The sequence below is a fragment of the Macaca fascicularis genome, chromosome 5, assembly GCF_037993035.2.
Source record: "Macaca fascicularis isolate 582-1 chromosome 5, T2T-MFA8v1.1".
NCBI classification, from domain to species: Eukaryota; Metazoa; Chordata; class Mammalia; order Primates; family Cercopithecidae; genus Macaca; species Macaca fascicularis.
In genome coordinates this window covers 50,654,084-50,667,909 of record NC_088379.1, presented here as the reverse complement: position 1 = coordinate 50,667,909, position 13,826 = coordinate 50,654,084, and positions in this window count along the sequence as shown.

Below are 13,826 nucleotides of genomic sequence, written 5' to 3'. Positions count from 1 at the left end.
AAAAATACAAAAATTAGCCGAGCATGGTGGTGGCCACCTGTAATCTCAGCTACTCGGGAGGCTGAACCAGAGAATTGCTTGAACCCAGGAAGCGGAGGTTGCAGTCAGCCAAGATCATGCCACTGCACTCTAGGCTGGGCAACAGAGTGAGACTCCATCTCAAAAAAATAAAAATAAAATAAAGGATGTTCACAAAGCATATCAATGGAGAGAGAGGTAGGGCAAGGTATGTGGGAAGGGTTAAGGAGCTTTTCTACCCTCTGGGGCATGCCACCCTCCAGGAATCTCCACGTGTTCAGCTAACTGGAAGCTCTCTGAACCCAGTCCTTTGGGTTTTTATGGAAGCTTCATTACATAGACAGGATTAGGGCAGATCACCTGAGGTCTAAAGTTCGAGACTAGCCTGACCAACACGGAGAAACCCCATCTCTACTAAAAGTACAAAATTAGCCAGGCATGGTGGCACATGCCTGTAATCCCAGCTGCCTGGGAGGCTGAGTCAGAAGAATTGCTTGAACCCGGGAGGGAGAGGTTGCAGTGAACCGAGATCGCACCATTGCACTCCAGCCTGGGCAACAAGAGCGAAACTCCGTCTCTTTTAAAAAAAAAAAAAAAAGAGAGAGAGAGATCCAAAAACTCCAACCTCAGATAACCTCCACACATCCATTTTTTGAACGGGGAGAAGCATGAAACTCAATTACACATGCGTACATTTCTCCCCTCATAAATATTCATGACTTTCTGACAGCTTATAAATATGTATATTTAGCCACTCTGCTCAGTATAAATTCTTGTTACCTTAGTCCCTGCCTTGAAGTGTCTGTTTCTGGCTTCTGAGTGGAGGCTACACTTCCCAGACTGTCAGAACGGCCACGCTGCAGGCTGCAACGCTTTATGAGAAATAAAGTTCTCCTTTCCAAATTTATGAACCCCATTATTCTCCAGTTGACATTGGTTAAATCATGGCTGTTGTTGATTAACTTAACCTTCAGCTCCTGTTCTCTCCCTGGAGGCTGGTGCATGGGGCTGAAAAGTCCCAACCCTCTATTTGTACCTTGGTCTTTCCTGTGACCAGCCCCCATCTGGAAGCTACTTAAGGGTTTCCAGCTACAACTCAACTCATTAACACACAAAAAGATACTTATCGCTTTGAAGATTCCTAAGACTTCAGGAGTTGCAGGTCAGGAAACAGGGATGAAGACCAAATACATATTTACAGCATTACAGGCAAATTACTTAACTTCTCCAGGCTCAATTGACTGATATTTATAATGAGACTAATACCAACTAGAGTTGCTATGAGTACCAAAAAATATATAGATAGATAAATTCATCAAAATGAAATAATACCGGCCTGGGCAACATAGAGAGACCCCATCTCTACGAAAAATTTAAGAATTAGTAATCCACTGTGGCTTGTGCCTGTGGTCCCAACTACTTGGGAGGCTGAAGTAGGAGGATCACCTGAGGCTGGGAGGTCAAGGCTTGAGTGAGCTGAGAGTGTGCCACTGGACTCCAACCTGGATGATGAGTGAGACCTTATCTCAAAAAAACAAAAAAAAGTGATTTTGTGCTTGGCACAGTAAATCACAGCACCTTTTTTTTTTTCTTTTTTTTCCCCGACACAGAGTCTTGCTCTGTCACCCAGGCTGGAGTGCAGTGACACAATCTCAATTCACTGCAACCTCCGCCTCCTAGGTTCAAGCGATTCTCCTGCCTCAGCCTCCCAAGTAGCTGGGATTACAGGCATGCACCACCATGCCTGGCTAATTTTTGTATTTTTAGTAGAGACAGAGTTTCACCATGTTGGCCAGGCTGGTCTCGAACCCTTGACCTCGTGATCCACCCACCTTGGCCTCCCAATCACAGCACTTTTTAATTAAGAGATTTACTCAAGTTCTACCTTGTTCAGTGGCCTAGAACTTGATGGCATCTTGCTTTGTAAGATCCTACGGGTATTTTCCATATCAGCTGTGTGGTTTATCTCGTCTCCCAGGTTGTGAGTTCTTCCAGGACAGGGATAATGTCTCCTACCTTTTGGATTTAGTGGCCTGTATATAGAGTGACTTTACTTACCTGCATTTATTATGTGATATTGAGTTTTCGACTCACTGGTATGTGTAAATGTTAATAGATTAGGCAAATGTCTCTCTGACCTAAGTAAGCATCATTTTCCAGTTATCTTCCATCTCCAGGACCAACTCTCTCCATATATGTCTGACCAGGGAGACCATAAAACAGGGTTTTTGTGATGTGAGACATTCAGGTTTTATGTTCAAATGTCATGAAAGAAAAATGCAACTTGTTACAGTCACATGGATAGGAATGAGGCACAATTTAACCTTAGCTAAACTGAAGAATCCTGAAAGCACTTGAGGTTTTTATATACAGTATTGTGTATAGGTGTGCCTGTTTAATGATCCATTAAGCAACTCATTTCCTCTCTTATTCCTCCACCTAGATCCTGAGAACTGCCAAGTTTTCCTATTATCATTTTCTGTTACATCCATCCTCTTGCCTCCCATCCCTTTTCAGGCCCTCAGTATCCTTCACTTGCTCTGAAATGCTCCTGTAGTGGCTCTTGGATGTCAATCTTACCTTCTGGAACCTAGGCTCCACACTGGCACCAGACGAGTGACTCCAAAATGCCATTGACCTTGTCCCTGCTCTGCCACCCAGTCCTTCAATACCACCTCTTGTCTAAACCATACAGTTCTTTACTTGGAACATAAGGCCCAATAACCTGGTGTTGGACTCAGAACACTTTGACATGCTGAGTACTTTAAACTGAAGGAGATTGGAAGGCCTCAGAAGGGAGGGCTCTCTGACCTCTCCCATCCTCCTGTCTCCCACCAGTCTTTCTCCTCTGAGGTGATTCATAGAAAGCAGAATTCCTCTTCCCCAAGGTGGGACATAGAAACTAGAACCCCTTTCCCCCAAAGCAAGCCATAAAACCTAGAAAGGCCACTCCCTTTTCCTTCTCCCTTCTCCCTTGAAGACCCTCATTTCAGAGGGGTCCTGCCCCATCCCCAGGAGGAAAAAATGCTTCACAGGCCAAGAAAAATCTCAACAGACAGGCCTTTCTGGATTCCTTCCCCTGCCCCAACCTCAGTTATTGCCACTAGATCACACTCTTTTTGTCTAATCACATTCCTACATGGCTAGTCATTCTTCATTGAACCTATGCATTAAAATAGTTTTCCCTGGGTCATTGGGTCTTTATTTCTGAAGACACCTATATCATGTAAAACTTTGATTAAATATATGTGTTTTGCTTTTCTCTTGCTAACCTGTCTTCTGTTATAGGAGTGTTGACCATGATCCTTATAACAGGTGAGGAAAGATGTCACCTTTCTGCCCCCTATAGTTTCTGGCACCCAAGGTAGGGGTGGCTGAGACACCTAATTTGCTCTGGAGCTTGCAGAATAGATCCTGGGACAACTGACAAACAGCCAGCAAAGAAAAGGTAAGAATTTTTTTACCAAGGTCAGCTCTCCCAGACCTCTGCCTCTAGTGTTCGGTTAAGAACCGAAGGTAAAAATTTCTCTATACCTTCCATTCCAAATTTAGGTTGGCAGGAGAAAATCATTTGTTTGGATTGTGACTCTTGTGTAAATTTGGTTGGGGGATACCATTTGTTATTGATCCTTTGCCTCCCAGGGACAGCTGTTTCCTTCCTGTTTGTCTCATTTTGTGTCCTGAGTGTTTGGCTTTGTGACCAGTGAGAGTACTCTGTCTGGTCTCTGCCATCATTGGGCAAAGTATCAGCTTACATCAGGCAGCCAGTTGAATAGGCTGGGAGCCTCTTGTCTTTGTCAGAGTGTGTCAGCTCTCAGATGACTCTGTCTTACTAAGAGATCCCAGTTCATAAGAGGCTTTTGTTGTCTCAGCCTTTGTTGTTTGGTCCTGTAGCAACAAAGATCTTTCTTTTGACTGTCCTTGAGAGTGGCTGTGCATTTGGGAGGGCTGCCTCTTTTGAGTAAGTCTCTTTCATCCTTGGTAAAGTTATAAAACACTTACTGGTTTTGATTCTGTAATAAGTCACTTGGTAGATACCTCTGGTTTAAATGGAAAAAAAAAAAGCCAGGAATATTTGTAATTTGCTCCAGCTAAAAATCTAATAATAAGGGACTTGAAAGGTTTTTTTTGTTTTGTTTTTTGTTTGTTTGTTTTGGAGCTCTGTGGTCAGAAGTCAGGTTAGTTGGAAACTGATATTCAAGATATAATTTTTTAAAGTTATTTCTGTTCTCTCTACTGGATCTTGTTTACCCTAGGAGAACATCTCAGTTGACTGAAACCCTCTTCTTGAACCCCTGCAAACTATATGCTCAGTCTTTCTGCCCACTTCCTTTCTTGTTGGCATAATTTTTGCTAAGGATAATGTGGAACTTCATTGGGAAAATTAAGATCTCTCCATACTGACTTCTGAAGACTACTTCTTCTGTACTTCTGTCCCTGCTTCCTTTTGCCACCCTCGATCTTCCATGCAGTTCTTTTAACCTTTCAAGCTCGTATCTCCTCCATTTGGTGATTGGTGGATGGAAAACTACTAAAAGGAAACATCAGAGGTAAGAAGCAGTCAGGTTTCTATGGCCAAACTTTAGTAAGGCTTCTGAACCTTCTCCAAGGCCCGTCTCTGTACTTCCTTGTAAAATCCTATAGTAAATTCCTATAAGTCTATGTTGCCTTGACATCCATTTTGAATCCTCCACTGGTCTCACCTAAGTGACACACCCGAACCTCACTCTCCTCCTGGTCTGGGTTCTCATAAAGAGTGGCTTTTGTGATAGGCTCATCAGGGCAGGGGTAGAGTTTATAGCCACTCTCTAGAAAGAAATCTTAAGACCAAATTAGTGAAAAATGCAAAAATTTAGTTTTAGCAGAAATAAATGTCTTGTTCGTTCACATGGGTCTTTGGAGACAGTTACCTGCTAGATGTCCCTTCAGTCACCAGCCTAAAATCTAGTCCACAGCTTCCATAAGATTGACCTCTGTTAATAGACTTTCTCTAGTCACTGTGTTTGAGAAAGTCTATTATCAGAGGAACTTTGAGATATAAATTTCCTACCCTGTCTTCTCTAGAACTTGATGGTTATCTTGTGGAAATGCAAACTTCAAAGAGATAATGATCATCAGAAAGAGAACTATTTAGAAACTGGTAAAATAAAAAGTCTTAAAATCTTTCTCTACAATACTTCGGAAAAAGCCTAACCATCTGAGCAGGTAGCCTCAGCTTGTCCCGTTCACCAGATACAGTTAGTAAGTCTTAAATTATCAGACCTGGCACATGGCTAAACGTTTTAGAATGAAAGCTGTAAAATCTGCTTCTGTTGGTATGTTTAGATTATTAAATAAACATTTTTGCCTGGGTTTACTGATCATACATGTTTGCGTTATCTCTGTTAGATGCTTAAGATCATGAAAGTGTAAATCCAACCTGAGAGCAGAATGCACACTAAAAATACATTGCCTGATGCATGTCAGTCATGGAGTAGGAAAAAAGAGAGGAAACAACCACATTTAAATTTTTAGTTTCTTGGCTTCTGTAGTATTTTTGGTACTTGCCTGATTTACCAATAACAACAAAAAATACTTAAGATATTGGCCAGCTTTATTTAATGTCTCATAAAATTTTCATGAACAGTTCAAGCATAATTGTTTAAAGTAAATTAAATGAATATAAGTTGTATAAAAGTTTAAGTGAGGTTTTATTAATAATTGTTTATAAAATGACTACTTTAAAATGGCCTCAAAAATCTTTTTGATAGGCCGGGCGCGGTGGCTCAAGCCTGTAATCCCAGCACTTTGGGAGGCCGAGACGGGCGGATCACAAGGTCAGGAGATCGAGACCATCCTGGCTAACATGGTGAAACCCCGTCTCTACTAAAAATACAAAAAACTAGCCGGGCGAGGTGGCGGGCGCCTGTAGTCCCAGCTACTCGAGAGGCTGAGGCAGGAGAATGGCGTAAACCCGGGAGGCGGAGCTTGCAGTGAGCTGAGATCCGGCCACTGCACTCCGGCCTGGGCGACAGAGCAAGACTCCGTCTCAAAAAAAAAAAAAAAAATCTTTTTGATAACTTGAAACTTTACAGTAAAATTAAGTAATAGATACCCATTAAATGTTTGAGTCATTTCCAAGTAAGTTAAAATATTGAAATAATAATTACTAAGCATTAATTTAAGTTTATATACTTTGTCATCTTTTTTTTTTGAGACAGAGTCTTGCTCTGTTGCCCAGGCTGGAGTACAGTGGCACGATCTCAGCTCACTGCAACCTCCACCTCTTGAGTTCAAGTGATTCTCCTGCCTCAGCCTCCTGAGTAGCTGGGATTACAGGCACATGCCACCATGCCTGGCTAATTTTGTATTTTTAGTAGAGACGGGGTTTCTCCATGTTGGTCAGGCTAGTCTTGAACTCCTGACCTCAGGTGATCCACCCGCCCTGGCCTCCCAAAGTGCTGGGATTACAGGCTGGAGTGCGGTGGTATGATCTCAGCTCACTGAAACCTCTGCCTCCCAGGTTCAAGTGATTCTCCTGCCTCAGCCTCCCAAGGAGCTGGGATTACAGACATCTGCCACCACGTCTGGCTAATATATGTATTTTTAGTAGAGATGGGGTTTCACTATGTTGATCAGGCTGGTCTCGAACTCCTGACCTCATGATCCATCCACCTCAGCCTCCCAAAGTGCTGGGATTACAGGCATGAGCCACTGTGCCCCGCACCAATGGAAATTATGTAAAACCCTTCACCAAACCTTTCACTTAGGCATTGATAGCACCCATCAGATGGCCAAATTATTATTTACTGGACCAGGCCTTTTCAAAACTATCAGGCAGATAGTCAGGGCCTTTGAAGTGTGCCAAAGAAATAATCTCCTGCACTGCAGGCCATACATTTCAATCCCTGTACCTTTAACTTCCTTGTTAAGTTTATCTCTTCCAGAATCAAAGCTATAAAACAACAAATAGTTCTTCAAATGGAGCCCCAGATGCAGTCCATGACTAAGAATTACTGCAGACCCCTGGACCGGCCTGCTAGCCCATGCTCTGATGTTAATGACAGCAAAGGAACCCCTCCCAAGGGGTTTGAGATTTCCCAAGGAAATCTCAACTGCACAACCCCTACTACACCCCAATTCAGCAGGAAGCAGTTAGAGCGGTCATCAGCCAACCTCCCCAACCACACTTTGGTTTTCCTGTTGAGAGGGGGAACTGAGAGACAGGACTAGCTGGATTTTCTAGGCTGACTAAGAATCCCTAAGCCTAGCTGGGCAGGTCACTGCATTCACCTTTAAACACGGGGACTGCAACTTAGCCCACACCCAACCAATCAGGTAGTAAAGAGAACTCACTAAAATGATAATTAGGCAAAAACAGGAGGTAAACAAATAGCCAATCATCTATCACCTGAGAGCACAGGGAAAGGGACAGTGATCGGCATATAAACCCAGGCATTCAGAGCCGGCAACAGCTACCCCTTTTGGGTCCCCTCCCATTTTATGGGAGCTCTGTTTTCACTCTATTAAATCTTGCAACTGCACACTCTTCTGGTCTGTGTTTGTTATGGCTCAGGCTGAGCTTTCACTTGCCGTCCACCATTGCTGTTTGCCACCGTCACAGACCTGCTGCTGACTTCCACCCCTCCAGACCAGCAGAGTGTCCACTGCACTCCTGATCCAGCGAGGCACCCATTGCCGCTCCCGATGGGGCTAAAGGCTCGCCATTGTTCCTGCATGGCTAAGTGCCTGGGTTCGTCCTAATCAAGCTAAACACTAGTCACTGTGTTCCATGGTTCTCTTCTGTGACCCACGGCTTCTAATAGAGCTGTAACACTCACTGCATGGCCCAAGATTCCATTCCTTGGAATCCATGAGGCCGAGAACCCCAGGTCAGAGAACAAGAGGCTTGCCACCATCTTGGAAGCAGCCCACCACCATCTTGGGAGCTCTGAGAACAGGGACTGCCTGGTAACAGAAGAACAGAAACAATTCTTTCTCCCTGCCTGGTACCTCCAGAATTCAGCTGAAAACATGAGACCCCAAAGTATGGCACTTTGGTATGCTGAGTACTTTGAACTAAAGGAGATTGGAAGACCTTAGAAGGAAGGCCTTTCATCCCTCTTTTTTCTCTGAAGCAAGTCATAAAAACTAGAAAGCCCTCTCCCATCTCCCTTCAAGACTCTCATTTCAGAGGGGTGCTTCCCATACCTAGGAGGAAGAAATGTTACACAAAGAGGCCAAGAAGAATCTGAACAAACAGGCCTTGCTGGGTTTTCCCCTCAGTCTTTTACCATTCAATCATACCGTTTGTCTAATCACCTTTCTACATGACTGTGCATTCTTCATTGAACCTAAACTAAAAACAGACAGTTTTCCTTGGGTCATTAGGTCTTCATTTCTGAAGACCCTTGTGTTGTAGGAGTTATTAAGAAATTATTTTAGGCAGATAGGAAACGGGGTCCTTGGGAAGTTTTCACTTTTTAAAGCACCTCCAGAAAAGTGTCTTGTAAATTCCCAGTTCTTAAAGCCAGGCTGGCAACATTTGATATGCAAATGCAGATCATTAGAAACTGGGTCCACCCAAACACGGTGATTCCCATTCCTTCTTGCCCTTTCCCCACATGTTCCTGGCAACATGGCTTCCCCCACATATCCCCACGTGTGTAGAACATCATGGCACTATGCATTTGCATCTTAAAAGCCTAGGGTGGGCCAGGCTCAGTGGTGACTCACGCCTGTAATCCCAGCACTTTGGGAGGCTGAAATGGGCCGATCATGAGGTCAAGGGATCAAGACCATCCTGGCCAACATGGTGAAACCCCATCTTTACTAAAAATACAAAAATTACCTGGGGGTCGTGGCCCGCACCTGTAGTCCCAACTACTTGGGAGGCTGAGACAGGAGAATCGCTTGAATCTGGGAGGTGGAGGTTGCAGTGAGCTGAGATCACCCCATTGCACTCCAGCCTGGTGACAGAATGATACTCCATCTCAATTTAAAAAAAAAAAAAAAAAAAACCGCTAGGGTGGGAGGGCCAGCTTTTTAATGGGCTACGCAAATAACATGTCTGGGCAAACCAATCCCTATGCAAATCAGACACCGCCTCCTGCAGCCTCTGCATATATACCTGGCTGGTGTCCTCCACACTTGGGGACCTTTTCCTTCAGCTTTGGATTCCCCTTCCCTCTGTCTTTATAAGAGGGAGCTTCTTTCTTCTGTTTTCTCCCTTCTTGCCTATTAAACTCTCTGCTCCTTAAAACCACTCCATGTGTGTCCATGTCATTTTATCTAAACCGGGATGAGAACCAAGAAACATGGTGTCCTGGTGTTCCTCCTCTCATCGAAGTCATATCACTTGTATCACGAAAAACTTTGATTAAAGAAATTTGTTATGCTTTTCTCTTGTTAACCTGTCTTTTGTTACAGGACTGTTATGATGGATGAGGAAGGCTATCACAACTTTCTGTCTCCATACTGGCAAGAAGGAAGTTTGAATATCTAGCATTTCTGAGACCCAAGACCAGCTGCTTAATTCTTGCGTTTAAGCACATTTCAAGACCCTTAAATACCTCAGGAAGTAAATCAGTTCTAGAAACCCTCAATCAATAAGCATTAGACCTTCATCAAATATGAGTTCTTGCCCAATCGTAAGTAAATCATGCTGTCTAAGGTTGTCAGGCAAATGTCACATAAAATAAATACAGCAAGATAAAATACTGAATCTACTCTTTTTCTTTTTCTTTTCTTTTCTTTTTTTTTTGAGACGGAGTCTAGCTCTGTCGCCCAGACTGGAGTGCAGTGGCCAGATCTCAGCTCACTGCAAGCTCCGCCTCCCAGGTTTACGCCATTCTCCTGCCTCAGCCTCCCGAGTAGCTGGGACTACAGGCGCCCGCCACCTCGCCCGGCTAATTTTTTGTATTTTTTAGTAGAGACGGGGTTTCACCGTGTTAACCAGGATGGTCTCGAGCTCCTGACCTTGTGATCCGCCCGTCTCGGCCTCCCAAAGTGCTGGGATTACAGGCTTGAGCCACCGCGCCCGGCCTGAATCTACTCTTTTTAAATACAAAAACATTGACTGCTGGGGTGGTAAAGAAATCCCAGGAAAAAAAAAAATTTTTTTAATTGCAGCTGCAACACAGTCATTCAGTGTTCTGCTAAGCTTCTCTTGTCCTAGGTTCTGGTGGTCCTCTGTTAACCTGGGTGTGATGAGTATATTTTGCAATACAGACTATATGGCAGTGTTACAAAACTGTTGTCTTTCCCATCCTCTTTCAGGAGAAAAAAATTATTTAAACAAAGTAATATACTATGATGCAAGTAAAATTTTACTCTGTAACTAACACAGCCAAGGAAGAATTGAGTGCTAGGTGTTATTTCCCTAGGTGAATCTTTTAAAAACCCACAGGTCTGCAACATGAATTGTCTTTTAAATTAAATTTGGCAGTAGTGATTCTTAAGAACCTGTGAGTATCATGACTTTTTCTTTAAAAAGTGCTACTACAAGATTCATTTTTTTCTCTAAGAAACAATTTTTTTAATTGTTAAAGAAGAAATCATTGTATCACCAGTAAGAGTGGTGTATTTAAACAGAACATTACAAATTCCCTCTAGAAAGTTTATTTTATAAACTTATTTTGTAATTGGTTTCAAGATTTGCTACTGGCATTAGTTTTGCTGGGAGAAGGTATAATTTGTGTTTCAGTCATTTTGAAGTTTATTACTATTTTATTGTCAGAAGTTAATTTTATATATGTTTTTATATAACAAACACAATTTTGAAATCATTACCATCTGGCCACTTGTTTTCTTAGCTGATTTGTAGCCTTATTATTACTGGCAATACTACTGTAAGGCTAGCCGAGAGAAAGGACGAGTAGTCCTAAAGTCAGGCAAGCAAGTTTATTAACCTGCTGGGCTGCTCCCTAACAGTCAGAGGAGGCAGCCCAGAGCTCACGGAATGAGGGTTTTATATGGGGTCAGAGACGCTTAAGGGAGTTTCTGGGTATAACCGCATCCTGGGGTTGTCGGTTATCTTTACCGCCAAGAGAATCTATTCACTTGTAACAGACACAAAGGTAGTTTATCAGCTTATAATAGACTTATAACACATCATCCCCTTACTTTTCAGGCGGCACTTATATGAAAAACAGGAATTTTCAAGAATGTGTAACTAAGATTTGTTTACGTTTCCCGTGACTTCCCCGGTGCTGCCCAAATGGCTCTAATTAGGGTTTGCTCCACTTAGCATGTCTGGTAACTTTGCTGTGGCACCTAGATAAGTGTTTAAGTATGCAGCTGCAGAGTATTCAGGGTAAGGGGAGGTTGGGGGGTTTCCTGGGGCAGCTTGTCCCTAACAATCACCAAAGCAGCTTTCTGTATTTTCGCTCTAGCAGGAAGGATTAGCCTTTCTCATTTGCACGATTTAAGGAAAGGGGAAAAGGGAAGCTTTTTTTTTTTTTTTTTTGTCTCCCTCTTCCTAGTCTTTAAGGCAAACACATCACTTAAAGATGGTTGATTAGGGGAAGTGGACAGGTGTTGGGAGGTAATATTTCTGTGATGTCTAGATGTCTAGAATAGAGACCCCTAAATTGGGTACATGAGACTCACAGTTCTGTCTTCAAACATTTGTTCATTCACTTATTTAAAAAAAAAAAAAAAAAAAGCTCATTGAGCAGCTACTGTGCTCCAGGTGCTGTGGTAGAATTAAAAGATGACTGACCAGCACCTGTGTGGAGCTCAGACTTGGGTAGTGGGAAGAGACCTGAAAACAACTGACCTTAAAATATAACCAGGACCAGGCAAATATCTTTAGAGGCCTTAAACACACTGAACAGTGTGTGACGTGCTACCCGTCTATACCCTTCCATGTGGTATAGATATGTAAATCTATACACATATGTACTATGTAATTTCCACATGGTATACATATGTAAATCTATACACATATGTAAATAAGTGTAAAGAAGTCCAATATAATTGTGATTACTTTCCTTAAAGATGACATTTACTTGAGAAGGGAGGAGCTACATATTTTTCCACATTTTTATTTTATTTTGCTGCCCTAGCTTTATGAGTGTCCTAAGGCTGTGCTTCCATTACCTGGGAAATCCAACCCTAAGAACAAGGCTAAGAGCACTTGAAGGTATTCATAAAACTCAGAGGAATCCCTGAGGACTGGGCAAACACTTGAGAAGTGGCCATCAGTTGTATTGAGCAGTTAGCATGTAACACTGCGTGGAAACACACAGGTTTTCCTTGGGGGAATGAAGACAGAGACAAACGTAGGGCAGTGAAGTCAGAGACAAAGCCACTTAATGGCTGTCCCCTTAGTGCATACACCATGTTTGGGAAGAATGCATCTGGAGGCTTTTGGGAAAAAGAAATATTTCATAATCAAGTGTTTGCCTAGGATGCTGCCTTTTTCCTGAATGAAATTTATCAACATCTGTTTCACGGCCACAAGATAATTGCATGTTTATTGAAGTTTTGAGATCCATTTATACTGGCTAGAGCACTCAGTGAACAGTTTTGTGGTCTTCTTATAAACTATTACATGGGACTTGTTAAAGTTATAGATTATACACACCACCCAAAATCAACATTCTGTAAGTTTTTACCATCAGTTTTGCGGCTGAGGCTATCTTAGCTCCCTTGACTTCCATCCCTAGTACAAGTTGTTGGCATTTTGTAAGGAACCCTTCCCCCTTTCCACAAGAAAACAAAATTTAAAATAATTTAACAAAGTTGACTGTTCACTGAAAAAGTTAAAAAAAGAAACAAAAGGCAGGGTGCGGTGGCTCACGCTTGTAATCCCAGCACTTTGGGAGGCTGAGGCAGACAGATCACGAGGTCAGGAGATCTAGACCATCCTAGCTAACACGGTGAAACCCCATCTCTACTAAAAATACAAAAAATTAGCCGAGTGTGGTGGCGGGTGCCTGCAGTCCCAGCTACTCGGGAGGCTGAGGCAGGAGAATGGCGTGAACCTGGGAGGCAGAGCTTGCAGTGAGCCGAGATTGCACCACTGCACTCCAACCTGGGGGACAGAGCGAGACACCATCTTGAAATAAATAAATAAATAAATAAATAAATATAAAAGAAGGGAAAAGAAAAAAAAATGATCAAGTCCCTTTTTAAAAATTTATTTATTTATTCATTCATTCATTTATTTATTTAGAGATGATGCCATCTTGCCCAGGCTGGTCTTGAATTTCCTTGGCTCAAGCAATACTCCCACCCCAGCCTCCCAAATTTCTGGGATTACTGGTGTGAGCCACCGTGCCTGGCCAACCAAGTCCCTTTGAGTCATTTTGTACCAAAGTGAATGCAGCTGTTAGCTGGATTCTGACCAGCTAAGTGATCTTCAGCCCACATGATTTGAAGAACAGGCAATTCCAATTCACATTTGAGTCACAGCGAGATTTAAAATACAGTGCTGCACTTTCCAGGTCTTCTGCCTCTTTTAGCCAAGATGTTAAATGTGAGACATCTAAAGGACTATTCTGTGAACATGGCCAGATACCAGATATGCTAAGTATGGTTAGAGCTGAGCCCTCTGCAAATCCAGGGGGCTGGTGGGTACCCTCTTCTGCTTTTGAGATTTCTCTCTGCTGAGCTCCTATTGGAGACGAATAGTTCCAAGACAGATGTGAAGAAACAGAATAAAGGCAAAACAGGAGTCTGGGGAAATAAGTCATTGCCTAGGTAAGAAATCTGATTTTAGCTGAGGGCTTTTAGGATATCTGTATGTAAATTGGGACTTTTAAGGTAACTCAAAGATTTATTCATTAAACCAATAGTATTTCAGCCCTTGGGATGAACTCAAG